The 12019-nt window shown below is 36.8% G+C and overlaps 1 protein-coding gene across 2 annotated transcripts in view; it reads right to left on the reverse strand.

The window, feature by feature from the left end:
• Nucleotides 1-242: 242 nt before the first annotated feature.
• USP38 (ubiquitin specific peptidase 38) overlaps nucleotides 243-12019 on the reverse strand; it is a 69625-nt gene continuing 57848 nt past the window's right edge. For both annotated transcript variants that reach the window (XR_009259279.1, XR_009259280.1), the window contains 2 exons: nucleotides 7516-7569; nucleotides 243-428 (listed from right to left, as the gene is read on the reverse strand). The gene's annotated coding sequence lies outside the window, so the exon portion shown is untranslated. The remainder of the gene's footprint in view (nucleotides 429-7515; nucleotides 7570-12019) is intronic.

Here is a 12019-nt window from a genome sequence, read left to right on the forward strand (position 1 = left end):
TACATGAACACTGATTCAATCCAGCCCTGGGATTCTACAGCAGATAATCGGGCAGAATCATGATTTGGGAGTATTTTCACAATTATACAGTGTTTAAAAATGTATTTGGCTCCTCTGTTGCCCAAGAGTAAATATATGTTATTGTTCCTTGAGTCCAGAAGTTTAAGTTCTAAAGCAGTAAAATAAACATGTCACATGTTTACTCACATCTCATCTAAACACACACCAAATGCTTTCTGTGGTTGGTTTGAAGTTTTGATTCTGGTTTTCTGTATTTATTTATTTTTGTTTAAAGAAACAATGTGAATATCCTCTGCTGGGTCAGGGCGGGAGTCAGAGAGGTGACTCTTTCCAGATGATGGGAGAAACCAAATTTAGTTCTTCCAGGCTTGGAAAGCTTCCTGCATTAAGTAGCATTAGAGATGAGCCTGAAAAAGACAAAAAAAAAAAAAAAGAGGGGGGTGGGGAATGTGTTCTCAGAAGAGAAGAGAGGAAGACTTTCTTGTTCAGATGAGAACTAGTGGCTTTCTGAGGTAAATCCAAGGGCGGTATAGAGATGTGTCTTCAAACTCTGCACACATCCAAATCACCCAGGAGAATTGGTAAAAATGAGAGTCACTGGGCCCCACCCTCAGAGTTTCTGATTCAGCGGGTCTAGATGAGGCTTGAGAGCTGGTATCTCTTTTTTTTTTTTTCTTTTTTTCTTTGAGAGAGGGAGAGAGAGCATGTATGAGTGGGGAGAAAAGCAGAGAGAGAGAGAGAGAGAGAGAGAGAGAGAGAATCCTAAGCAGGCTCCACTCTTTGCATGGAGAGAGAGTAAAAATTTTATGTCTATAATTCAGTTTATTTCTTTATATTTTTGTCACCAATGTTTGCATGTTTAAATAATATATTTTTTAGTTTTGCCTTGCTTTGTATTTTCTATAAATACAACCATAGTTTATGTATACTTTTATACTTGCTTATTTTGTTCTACATTATGTTTGTGATATTCAACAGTGTATATGTAGTCCCTTCCTTTTCATTGCTGGTTAGTATCTATATTTTATTTATCCAAATGTTGGTCATAGGCTTTGTGTTGTTTTAAGTTTGGAGCTATTGTGAACAATCCTGCTTTGATTATTCTTACACTTGTCCCCAGGTGCTCATGGGCATGAATCGATGATCTAGGGTACATATGTTGGAGTGAAATTACCAAAACTGCAGTGTATGTACAAATTTACATTTACTAGTGATGAAAAATTGGTTTTCAAAACAGTTATACCCCATTTCTACCCCCTAAAATGCATGAAAATCTCCACTGACTCACTTCTTTGCATTTGGTTGTGCCAGATTTTTAAAATTATACAAACCTTAAGGATATGTAATGATATTTTATGATTTTTATTTGCATTTATCTAATTATTCATAAAGTTGAATACTTTTAATATGTTTGTCATTTGAGTTTCTTCTTTAATGACACACATGTACATATCTTTTGCTAAATTTTATCTTTTTTTCCTTTATGTATTAATTCAATAGCATTTTTATATATTCTTACCCTCCCTCCAGTGGCAGCAGACCTTTAATTTATACCAGTACAGGAATATGAGCCCAGGAGGTACTCCTGTCTTTTCCCTAGGAGCAGGGCTTTTATTTCTTCTTCTTTTTTTTTAAGTTTATTTATTTTGAGGCGGTGGGGGGAGAGAGGGAGAGAGAATGAACGAGCAGGGGAGGGGTAGAGAGAGAGGGAGAGAGAGAATCCCAAGTAGGTTCCTCATTATCAGAGCAGAGCCCAATGCAAGGCTCGAATCATGAACCATGAGATCATGACTGGAACCAAAATCAAGAGTGGGATGCTTAACCAAATGAGCCACCCAGGTGCCCTGCAGGATTTTTATTTCTACCCTCCCTTCAGGAAGTAGGTCTCAGCATGACGGTTTGCTTCCCCTATCCAAATGGTATAGAGCTTTTGCTTCATATGAAAGAAGGGTTTAGGGAAGCAGGCAGTGTTTCTCACCTTTTCCTCCAGCATCATCCCAGACCAAGAGGTCCTGACCTGACCTGAAATCAAGTCAGACGTTCAGCAGGCCGAGCCACCCAGGTGCTCCCCCACTACATATTAGTTATTAATTTGAAAGAGAAACATTGCTTTTACCACAGAGAAATATGGCAGAAACTACCTTAGCCAAATGATCAAATTCAGCATTACCAATAACGACACAAACTGACCCTATTTGCCCATGATATGGTTCACTGAGAAGGCTCCACTTTGTCTAAATTTTATCCTTTCCAAAATGTTTTACCTGCATCCAATCATGAGGAAGCAATAAAATGAATCTAAACTGAGGGACAATCTGCAACAATAACTGTCTGTCCTGGACTTAAAAAAAAAAAAAATGTCAATGTGATGAAAGGAAAAAAGTCATGTTGGGGAAGGGGAAGAACATATTTTGTTAGGTTCATACATTAGCTTGTCCCTGGGTTTTATTTCAAGTCCCCATTGTAGGTTTAGAAAGAAAAGTCTTGAAGGAAGCAGTTTTGAAAGCATAATTGAATTTAAATATTAAAATTAAAATTAAAATTATTTTAAGTGAAAATATTTCTTTTTTAATTTTAATTTTTGTAATTATTTAAAATTTTAGTTTATTTATTTATTTTGAGAGAGAGAGTAAGCATGAGAAGGAGAGAGGTAGAGAGAGAGAGAGGGAGAGAATCCCAAGCAAGCTCTGCACTGTCAGCATGGAGCCTGATGTGGAGCTCAAACTCACAAATCCTGAGATCATGACCTAAGCCGAAACCAAGAGTCAAGACACTTAACTGACTGAGCCACCCAGGCACCCTAAGTAAAAATATTTCTAAAATATTTCCCTGTCATATTTAATAGAGATTATCAAGCATAATTTAACTTTTTTTGCTTACTCAGAATAATCGTTGTGAGTATTCTTGGACTTCTAATCATAACAATAACCCTACCAGGAAGATATTATTAAAATTGTTCATTAAAAAAACCCATAAGCCACTAAACTGAAGTTCTGAGAATACCAGAGAGGGAATAAGAAATAATAAAAATATTCCCAGATGATAATTTTTATTATTGGTGAGACCCACAATTATTACATTTTAAAGGATGTATTCTCTCACTGACATCTTTTGAGGACATTCAGTCTTGCCTTAAGAGACCACTGGGGTGAAATACTAGTAGCTTATGTTTATTGTCTTCTTTATTTGCCAGCATCACTTTATATACTTTCACCCTCACAAAAACTTTATGTGGTTGGTGCTAGTTTTATTCCCATTTTATAGGAAACTAAGGAACAAGGAAGTTAAGTGATTTGTTCAAAGCCACAGAGTTACTATGCAAAAAATTGCAATAGGAACCCAGGAAATTTGGCTCCAGAGCCTATTCCTTTACCACATTAGGTTCAGCTAGCATCCACCCTCTCATATAGATACAATAAAAAGAAAAAGAAAAAAGAAAAGAGAAAAAAATTATTTTTGTGATGAGAACTCTTAGGATTTACTCTCTTAATAACTTTCCTACATATCATACATCAGTGTTAGTTATGTCATCATGTTGTACATTACATCCCTAGTATGCATTTTTTGTATGACTGGAAGTTTATGCCTTTTGAGAACCTTCCTCCTTCAAGTCTGATCTCTTTTTGTGTGAGTTTGTTTTTTTTTCTTCTTTTTTGATTCCACATATAAGTAAGATCAATATTTGTCTTTCTCTGTCTGACTTATTTCACTTAGCATAATGCTTCAAAATCCCTCCATATTGTTGCAAATGGTGGAATTTCCTCTTTAACACCACACCATGCTGCCTTTCACCATGCTGTTCTGCACAGTGACTGAGGAGAAAGCTGTTCTCTACTCTTAGAGAATAAATATTAAATAAATAAAATAAATCTCCACCTCTGGAGACAGAGCACTTGCATTGTTTTCTTTTCATTGTTGATGATGAGATTTCAAATCTCCAGAACATTTGCAAGATGAGAGCAATGAGCAACTATATATTTATCTATTTATCTAGGCTAGCTCATTTTTAATCCTTTGCTTCTCCATTTCTCTCTTTCTGAGCCATCTGAAAATATCATAATCCACCAACCCTTAGGAGGTACAAGTAGCTTGTGTATGAAACTATTCTCTTATATATGACCCATTATCAAATTTCTGTAATTATCTGAATGATATCCTCTATAGCTTTACTTTTTTAATCCAGGATCTAAAAAAGAATAACTCATTGCATTTAGTTGTTGCACTTCTTTAGTCCACAATCCAGAACAGTTTCCTATCCCTTTTTTTTAAAGGCTGAATAATATTCCATTGTATATATATCTTAATCCATTCGTCCATTGATAGACACTTAGATTGTTCCTGTATCTTGGCTATTTTAAATAATACTGCTATGAACATGGGGTGCAGATATCTTTTTGAGTTGATATTTTTGTTTATGTTGGATATATTCTCAGAATAGGAATTGCTGGATCATATGGTAGTTCTATTTTTAATTTTTTTGAGGAACCTCCATACTGTTTTCCATAGTGGTTATACCTATTTACATTCCCACCAACAGTGCACAAGGGATCCCTTTTCCCCATATCCATGCCAGCATTTGTTTTCTCTTGTCTTTATGATGATGGCCAGTTTCAAAGGCATAAGGTGATATATCATTATGTTTTAATTTGCATTTCCCTGAGGATTAGTGATGTTGAGCATCTTCTCATGTACCTGTTGGCCTTTCATATATCTTTGGAGAAATGTCTACGCAGGTCCTTTGCCCATTTTTAAATTGGGTTATTTATTTATTTTTGCTATTGAGTTGTATAAATTCTTTATATATGTTGGATAGAAACCCCTCATCAGGTATATGGTTTGGAAATATTTTTTCCCCATCTTATAGGTTGTCTTTTCACTTCTTCGATGGGAGAAAAAGAAGGGGAAGGAGAAGGAGAGGGAGAAAAAGAAGAAGGAGGAGAAGGAGAGGGAGAAAAAGAAGAAGGAGGAGAAGGAGAAGGAACAATCTCCAAACTCTAAAGTAATCACAGATTTTATAGTTGTAAGATAACATACATGCAATAGGTCATCAATAATTATTAGTTGAATGAATAATTCATAATTTCTGTTTCCATTTTAATTTTCTTAGTGTTATCTGAATGCTGTTTTTTTCTCAAGTTTTGATAATCACTACTCATAGTTCAAATGAATGTGTGTTGAAACTACGTTATATGCTCTGTGTGTTTCCACAGTTTCCTGTACTTTCCTTCGTGCAAGGGATATCTACCAGCGCAGTTCATTGAACTCCTCATGAAAGATGAAGCTCGTACACGTGTTAGCACAAGCAAACACTGGACTTCAGAAATATGTAGAAAGACATTCATTAAAAGGAACAATCAACAAAGCTGGGGCATTGGGGGTTAGAGTTCCCTCCTCCCCATCCTAAAGCCTCAGGGTGCCTGTTGGGACCTTTTCATTTTAGTGCATACACAGTCTGAGTGTGAGGCTCACGTGATTCGTATCAGACTCAAAGACAAGGAACTGATATCTGAACTCACCCAGCTTTCCATGAATTTATATTCAATCTCATATGGAATGCTACTGAACAAACTACACTTCAGGTATTCATACCCATGAGGTATTCATAATGCAGGCATGCCACGGAAATGAGCCCTCCTTGAACCCCTCAACTCCTATCCCAGGATGCATGGCATTTTGTTGTTATTGCTTATTCAATCGTATCTCTTATACATTCTAGATTTTAAGCAGGAAGCAAAGAGTACTGTACTAATTTTGTTGTCCATTTTCTGTCTGGTAGCTTACACAATGCCTGACGCATAGTACAAGTTATTATTAACTATTCCAGACACTGTGGGGGCAAGAAGGAGTCAAAAATGTGAAAGAACTGGTTGTTTCCTCCCAAGAACTTGTAACTTTGGTGAGGAAGATTGATGGGGAAATAACTAACAGTAGTGTAAGTTAATAACATAAATGCTAGGAAGAGATTAAAATTATCAGCCCTGGTAGTCTCCAACACAGGGAAGTTAATTGCTAATTTATGGGATCAAAAAAGGTTTTACAAAGGAGTGGTTTTCAGTTGCATCTGCAAATAATGTAGTCTAATATATAGTGAATTCCCCTTTTCCGGACTTCCAGTCTTTTTCCTGAAAGGAGAAATTTTTAGAAAGTCTTCCTGTTACTAAGGGTCTGCTTCCTGAGGAAAGTCCTGAATAGCAGTTAATGATTTAAAAAACAAGAACCTCTGTGTGACAATAATGGATCCAGATCTGGGTGCTTCAGTCTGGAAGGAATATATTAACCAAATTTTCAACCCAAATGCTATTCCAGAGCCTTTGGGTGTCTGTCTCTCTGCTTTAGTTTAAGCAATTGGTTTTTGACTCACAAATAGTTTCAGATAATAGCATTTCTAATTGTATTTTAGTCCTCCTTACTATCATTCATTCAAGGGTGTGAACATTTATTTTTCTTAACTGGATTCATAGTGTTTCTTGAATGCTCTGATGACCAAGATAAAATATATAGACTTTAGTAATTGGGTTTTCCAGCTGAAGAGCTATTACCTCTCTCAAAAAAGAGAGAATATACAACAAACCCATTTGAACTCTGGTATTTTCTTAAAAGAACTACACATTTTCATAAAATATTTTGCTAAAATACTACAAGTTTTGGTGGGCTATTTCCTTGATTTACATCAGAAACTCAGTTGAAAGGGTGAAAAAGAAACAAATCATATTATTTTTTCCTTTAAATGATTTCTTCAGCACAGAAAATTTAAGAGACTTGCTCTTTATCACACAGAAAACCAAAAGCAGAATCATTAACTGTGTCCTATATTATGTGTTTGCTTCGTGGCTATAAAAGAGATTAGAAAAATTTTGCCCCTAATAATATAGTTTTCACTAACCACTCAGAAAATGACAGTGAGAGGTGGAAGGAGTTAAAATGAATGTCCTGAAAAAGGCAAGAAGAGGTGGAAAAGATGAAGGCTGCCTGAAAGAAGCAGGATTTCTTGAAACAATCTCTAAGGCCACACCATTGGCCCATGCCATCAAAATGGTGGGCTATATAACATAAGAAGAGGCTGAGACCCTGGGTGACCAGTGACCAAGAAAGAGCTGTGGCACAGCTGACTACATGAGGGTTGTTGAATGAATTAAACATTTCCAGGCCTTTTCTCCTTTCACCTGAAATAGTTTATGTGCCATTCTCTTTAACAAAGTTGTTAGGGTACAAAACATTTATGGTCTGTATCTTAAAATTAGCTCTCATCTATTCCCTGTAGTGCTATCTATACTCCTGAAATGGATTGTAGTCACTTTAGGGACAAGGACAAGGGGATATACATTGCATCCCCATAGGATCTGGTACAATTTCTTCTACAAGTTAGGGAATCAATAAATATCTTTTGATGGTATTTTGTTTAATTTAGATGAAAGGGATATACATTGTGCTTATTGCTGTTTAAGACAATCCCCCCCCTTTTTTTTTTAAGGCTGATGCTCTCCCTTTTCCCACCTGTGAATCGTCAGATGAGGCATCAGAAGCCATACTTTCACTCTGAGGTGCTCTCTGAAAGGCAAATGGAACCAATAAGACTCTTAGACATTTGTAGTTTGATGTAAGGAGAAAAACAGACATTTGAGTTTCTTGTCAATGAAAACCCGTTTATAGAAAAAAAGAAGGTTCACAAACTCCCTGGTTCCCATCTGTGTCACACAATCTGGTTGTCTACCTAGAGGCATAGCTTCTATTCTTATCCATTATCAAACACCACAATTTCCCTCCGGTGTTAGCTGAAGATTCCTTGATCTCATAGAAAGTGGTCCTAACTTCCAGGCTAGGGATGGTCATAACCAAGTTCAGTCTAATAAGTCTAATAATAATCATAAACTCAGTTTTATCTACTGTGACACAATAGGAAGTGTGCTAAGTGTCTTCTGAGAAATGCTTATTACTCCTTGAGAAAAAGAGAAAGAATAAGTTCCTTTCTACCCTAGCCACCATCCTCACCTACCGCTTCCTGTCTTTGAATGGAGTACCTGGTGTCAAGGCAGCCATCTTGTGACCATGAGACAACTAAGCCCCCAAATGGCTGGCATACTGAGGCTGGTGAAATAAAAGGATGGAAAGAGTCTGGCTCCTTGATAACATTGTCAAGTGGCAGAACCAGCCCTGGAATATGTAGAATATTATTTTGCTAGATAATTAAATCTCTTTATTTATAAAGCCACTCTTAAATTTTCAGTTACTTGCAATAAAATATATCCTAGGGGCGCCTGGGTGGCGCAGTCGGTTAAGCGTCCGACTTCAGCCAGGTCACGATCTCGCGGTCCGTGAGTTCGAGCCCCGCGTCAGGCTCTGGGCTGATGGCTCAGAGCCTGGAGCCTGTTTCCGATTCTGTGTCTCCCTCTCTCTCTGCCCCTCCCCCGTTCATGCTATGTCTCTCTCTGTCCCAAAAATAAATAAAAAACGTTGAAAAAAAAAATTAAAAAAAAAAATAAATAAAATATATCCTAAATGATACACCATATGACCCAGAATCTTCCTTATATTTTATTAGATTCATTAGTATACTGCCTACAAATTCTTTTTCTCACTTGGGTAACTAATGTAAATTTATATTTTGTGCAGCCAAAGAAACATTAACTTATTATATAGGCTTATTAACTCATATATAAGCTTTTCACTAAATATTTGAGGGTTTTTGGTTGTTTTTTTTTTTTTTTTTACATCACAGGAGAAAGTCAGGAAAGGGTTTATCAAAACACAAAGGATAAATGATACTTCCTCTGTCTCCTTTGAGTGTTTTCCTCTGCAATTTGATTTAAATTTGGATGAAAGCAACATAAGCTCATAAACTGTTATTGCTCTTATACTTTCCACTGTAAGAGTCGCGAATGAGGGGCCCCTGGGTGGCTCAGTTGGTTGAGCCTCCAACTTCAGCTCAGGTCATGATCTCGTGGCCCCACATGGGCTCTGTGCTGACAGCTCAGAGCCTGGAGCCTGCTTCAGATTCTGTGTCTCCTTCTCTCTCTGCCCCTTTCCTTTGCACACTCTGCCCCCCTCTCTCTCAAAAATAAATAATAAAAACATTTAACAAAAGAATTGCAAATGAGTAGGGAGGTAATTTGAGCATAGCTTAATCAAAGGTAGGTGCTCTTGCTAATAACCAAAGAAATGCAATTGAGAGTTATTATTTTATGTCATCTGGGTTGAAAGTAAAGTAGAGATATAAATATGTAGCGATGAGCATTTCAAATGGACATATCTCCTTTTAAAAGGTATAAGGTAACCCTAAGTAAAACCTACAAAGACATTCATCTCATTTGACCAAGTAATCCTATGCTAGAGAATTTTTCCTAAGGAAATATTTTGACAGATGTAGGACAGATGTTTTTATCTGTGAGAGAAAAAAAGAAAAAGAAAAACATTAAATATTCAACAATAAGAAAAGAATGTAGCTAATTACAGATTATAAATGAGAGGGACTCTAGTACCACCATTAAATATAGTAATGATTATGTAAGCAAGTAAGAATACAGAAAATGTGATGTACTTTTTAAAAGCACAATAAGTAATGACATGTAAACTGATTGCAGTTATAGATAGGATCTATACAGGAAAAAATAAAAAATAGTTTTTGGAGTGAGGTGGAATTGAGGGTGATCTCTTTCATTTGTTTGGTCTTATTCCAAAATGCTTTACTGTTCATGGCAAGCATTATGTCATGCCAAGATCACCACCTATGCATTGAAATAAATGTTTTACCTCTCTCCAAACATCACGTGGACTTAAGGATTTGATTTTTCTATGTTCTCATGCTGAATAATCTGAATAATGGAAAATTCTTGATGAGGACAGACCTGAGAACTGATAAGACCACCATCACAAGGGATAGAAATGTTCAACACAAAGCTCTTCAAGGCCTTAGCATGATTGATGAGAGAGTATCTAGGTGGTATCAGAGTGGCCTACTTTCTTCCTAATCCATAACTTCTCCCTGTTTTCTACCAGGCAGCTGTTTGTCTCTTATCTTTAGGAAGGTTCCTGAGCCTAAAAAGTCCTTTCCTAGGCCTGCTGAAATTCTTTCATGTGGCTGAGGTTGCACCAAATATGCTGCTGGGAAAAGATCTCAGTGAATAAAAGTAGTTCCTCTTACTAGAACTGAGAATCCTTTTCTTGAAAAGAATGTAATTGGTGCAACAGCAATATCTAGGGAACACTTCCTTTTAAAAAAACAATTTTTCTTAATGTTTATTTTTGAGACAGAGAAAGAGAGAATGTGAACAGGGGAGGGTAAGAGAGAGGGAGCACAGAATCTGAAGCAGGCTCCAGGCTCCGAGCTGTCAGCACACAGCCAGACACGGGGCTTGAACTCACGGAATGTGAGATCATGACCTGAGCTGAAGTCGGATACTTAACTGACTGAGCCACCCAGGTGCCCGTAGGGAACACTTTCATTTGTCCTTTCGGATGAGGAAGTGGTATAAAGTGATGAATGTGTACAGAGCTGTGCTGAGAGAACTTGAGAGGGAACTCCTAGGTGAAGAAAATACATTTACTTCTACTTCCACATTGGTCTGTGTCTTTATATAAGATAGGAAAACACTAAACAACACTGATCATGTGTAATGGTCAAAATGGGCCCACATTCTATAGGAACCATGTCTTCAGCAGAGAGGAATACATCGATGGAGAGAAATCACCACATTCTGAGAAGAAATCTTGTGTCCCAGCCACAAGAAGTATAAATTGCCTTTTGGGATTGGGAGAGATAGTAGTTGTCCGTACAGAAGCATGTATTAGAGGCATTAGCACTTCTCAACCAGAGGAGTACCACCTCCTGGTAGGCATTTGGAAATGTGGGGGAGAATGTGTGATGTCAGAATGACTAGGAGGTGTTACTCAATGTAGTGAGTGAGGGCTGGGAATACTAATGTTGTCCTATAGTGTCGTAGACTGTCCTGAATAATGAGGAATCATCCCCCATAGAATTCCAGTAATGACCCTATAAGAAAACGCTAGAAGAGCAAAGCTGGGAATGATCATGAAATTATCATCAAAAATGGAAGGAGGAGGGGGACTACAGAAGAAAAACATACTTCTCTGAATATCAAGTTTTGTTTTGATGGTAATGATTGCACAGTGCAGGAATGTACCTAGTATATTAGGAAGGGCTTTATTAGATACCCTTATGCAACATCATCCAGGGAGAAACCAGCTGCTTTGGAATTCTCCAGTTAGAGTATGAAAGTGGTAACACTGTGAAATTTATTTTAGAGAGAAGCTTACAAAAAATCAGGTTTCAAAAATATACCTGCTGGAATTTTTATCAGCCTTTATACTTTTTCTGGGCTTTATAATTTTATCTAGACTTCTGGGATGGCAAATTTGAATACAGAGAATGCCAATCAAACAGATAAAGAATACTTTTCATTTATATTTTTCATTTTGAGCCTAATTCTTACTCAAAACAATCCAATAGATAAAGAATATCCAATGCACAAAGATGTGGTATATATACAATGGAAGATTACACAGCCATGAAAAGGAGTAAAATCTTGCCCTTTGTGGTAACATGGGTGGACCTAGAAGGTATTATGCTAAGTGAAATAAGTCAGACAGAGAAAGACAAATATCCTATGATTTCACTTACATGTGGAATGTAAAAAAAACAAGACAAAACAAATGAACTGACAAAACAACACAAAACAGAAACAGACTAATAGATACAGAGACCAATCTGGTTTGCTGGAGGGGCGGGCCATCTTGGGATGGGTAAAATAAGGGAAGAGAATTAAAAGGTACAAACTTGAAGTTATAGAATAAATCAGTCATAGGGATGTAATGAACACAGGGAATATAGTTAATAATATTGTTACAACTTTGGTAACAGATGGAAGCTAAATTTATCTTGGTGATCATTTCCTAATGTATACAAATGTTTAATCACTACGTTGTACACCTGAAATTAGCATAATATTGTATGTTAATTATACCTAAAAAAGTCCAATAGTCT

The sequence above is a fragment of the Neofelis nebulosa genome, chromosome 3 (genome assembly GCF_028018385.1).
Source record: "Neofelis nebulosa isolate mNeoNeb1 chromosome 3, mNeoNeb1.pri, whole genome shotgun sequence".
In the NCBI taxonomy this organism is placed as follows: Eukaryota; Metazoa; Chordata; class Mammalia; order Carnivora; family Felidae; genus Neofelis; species Neofelis nebulosa.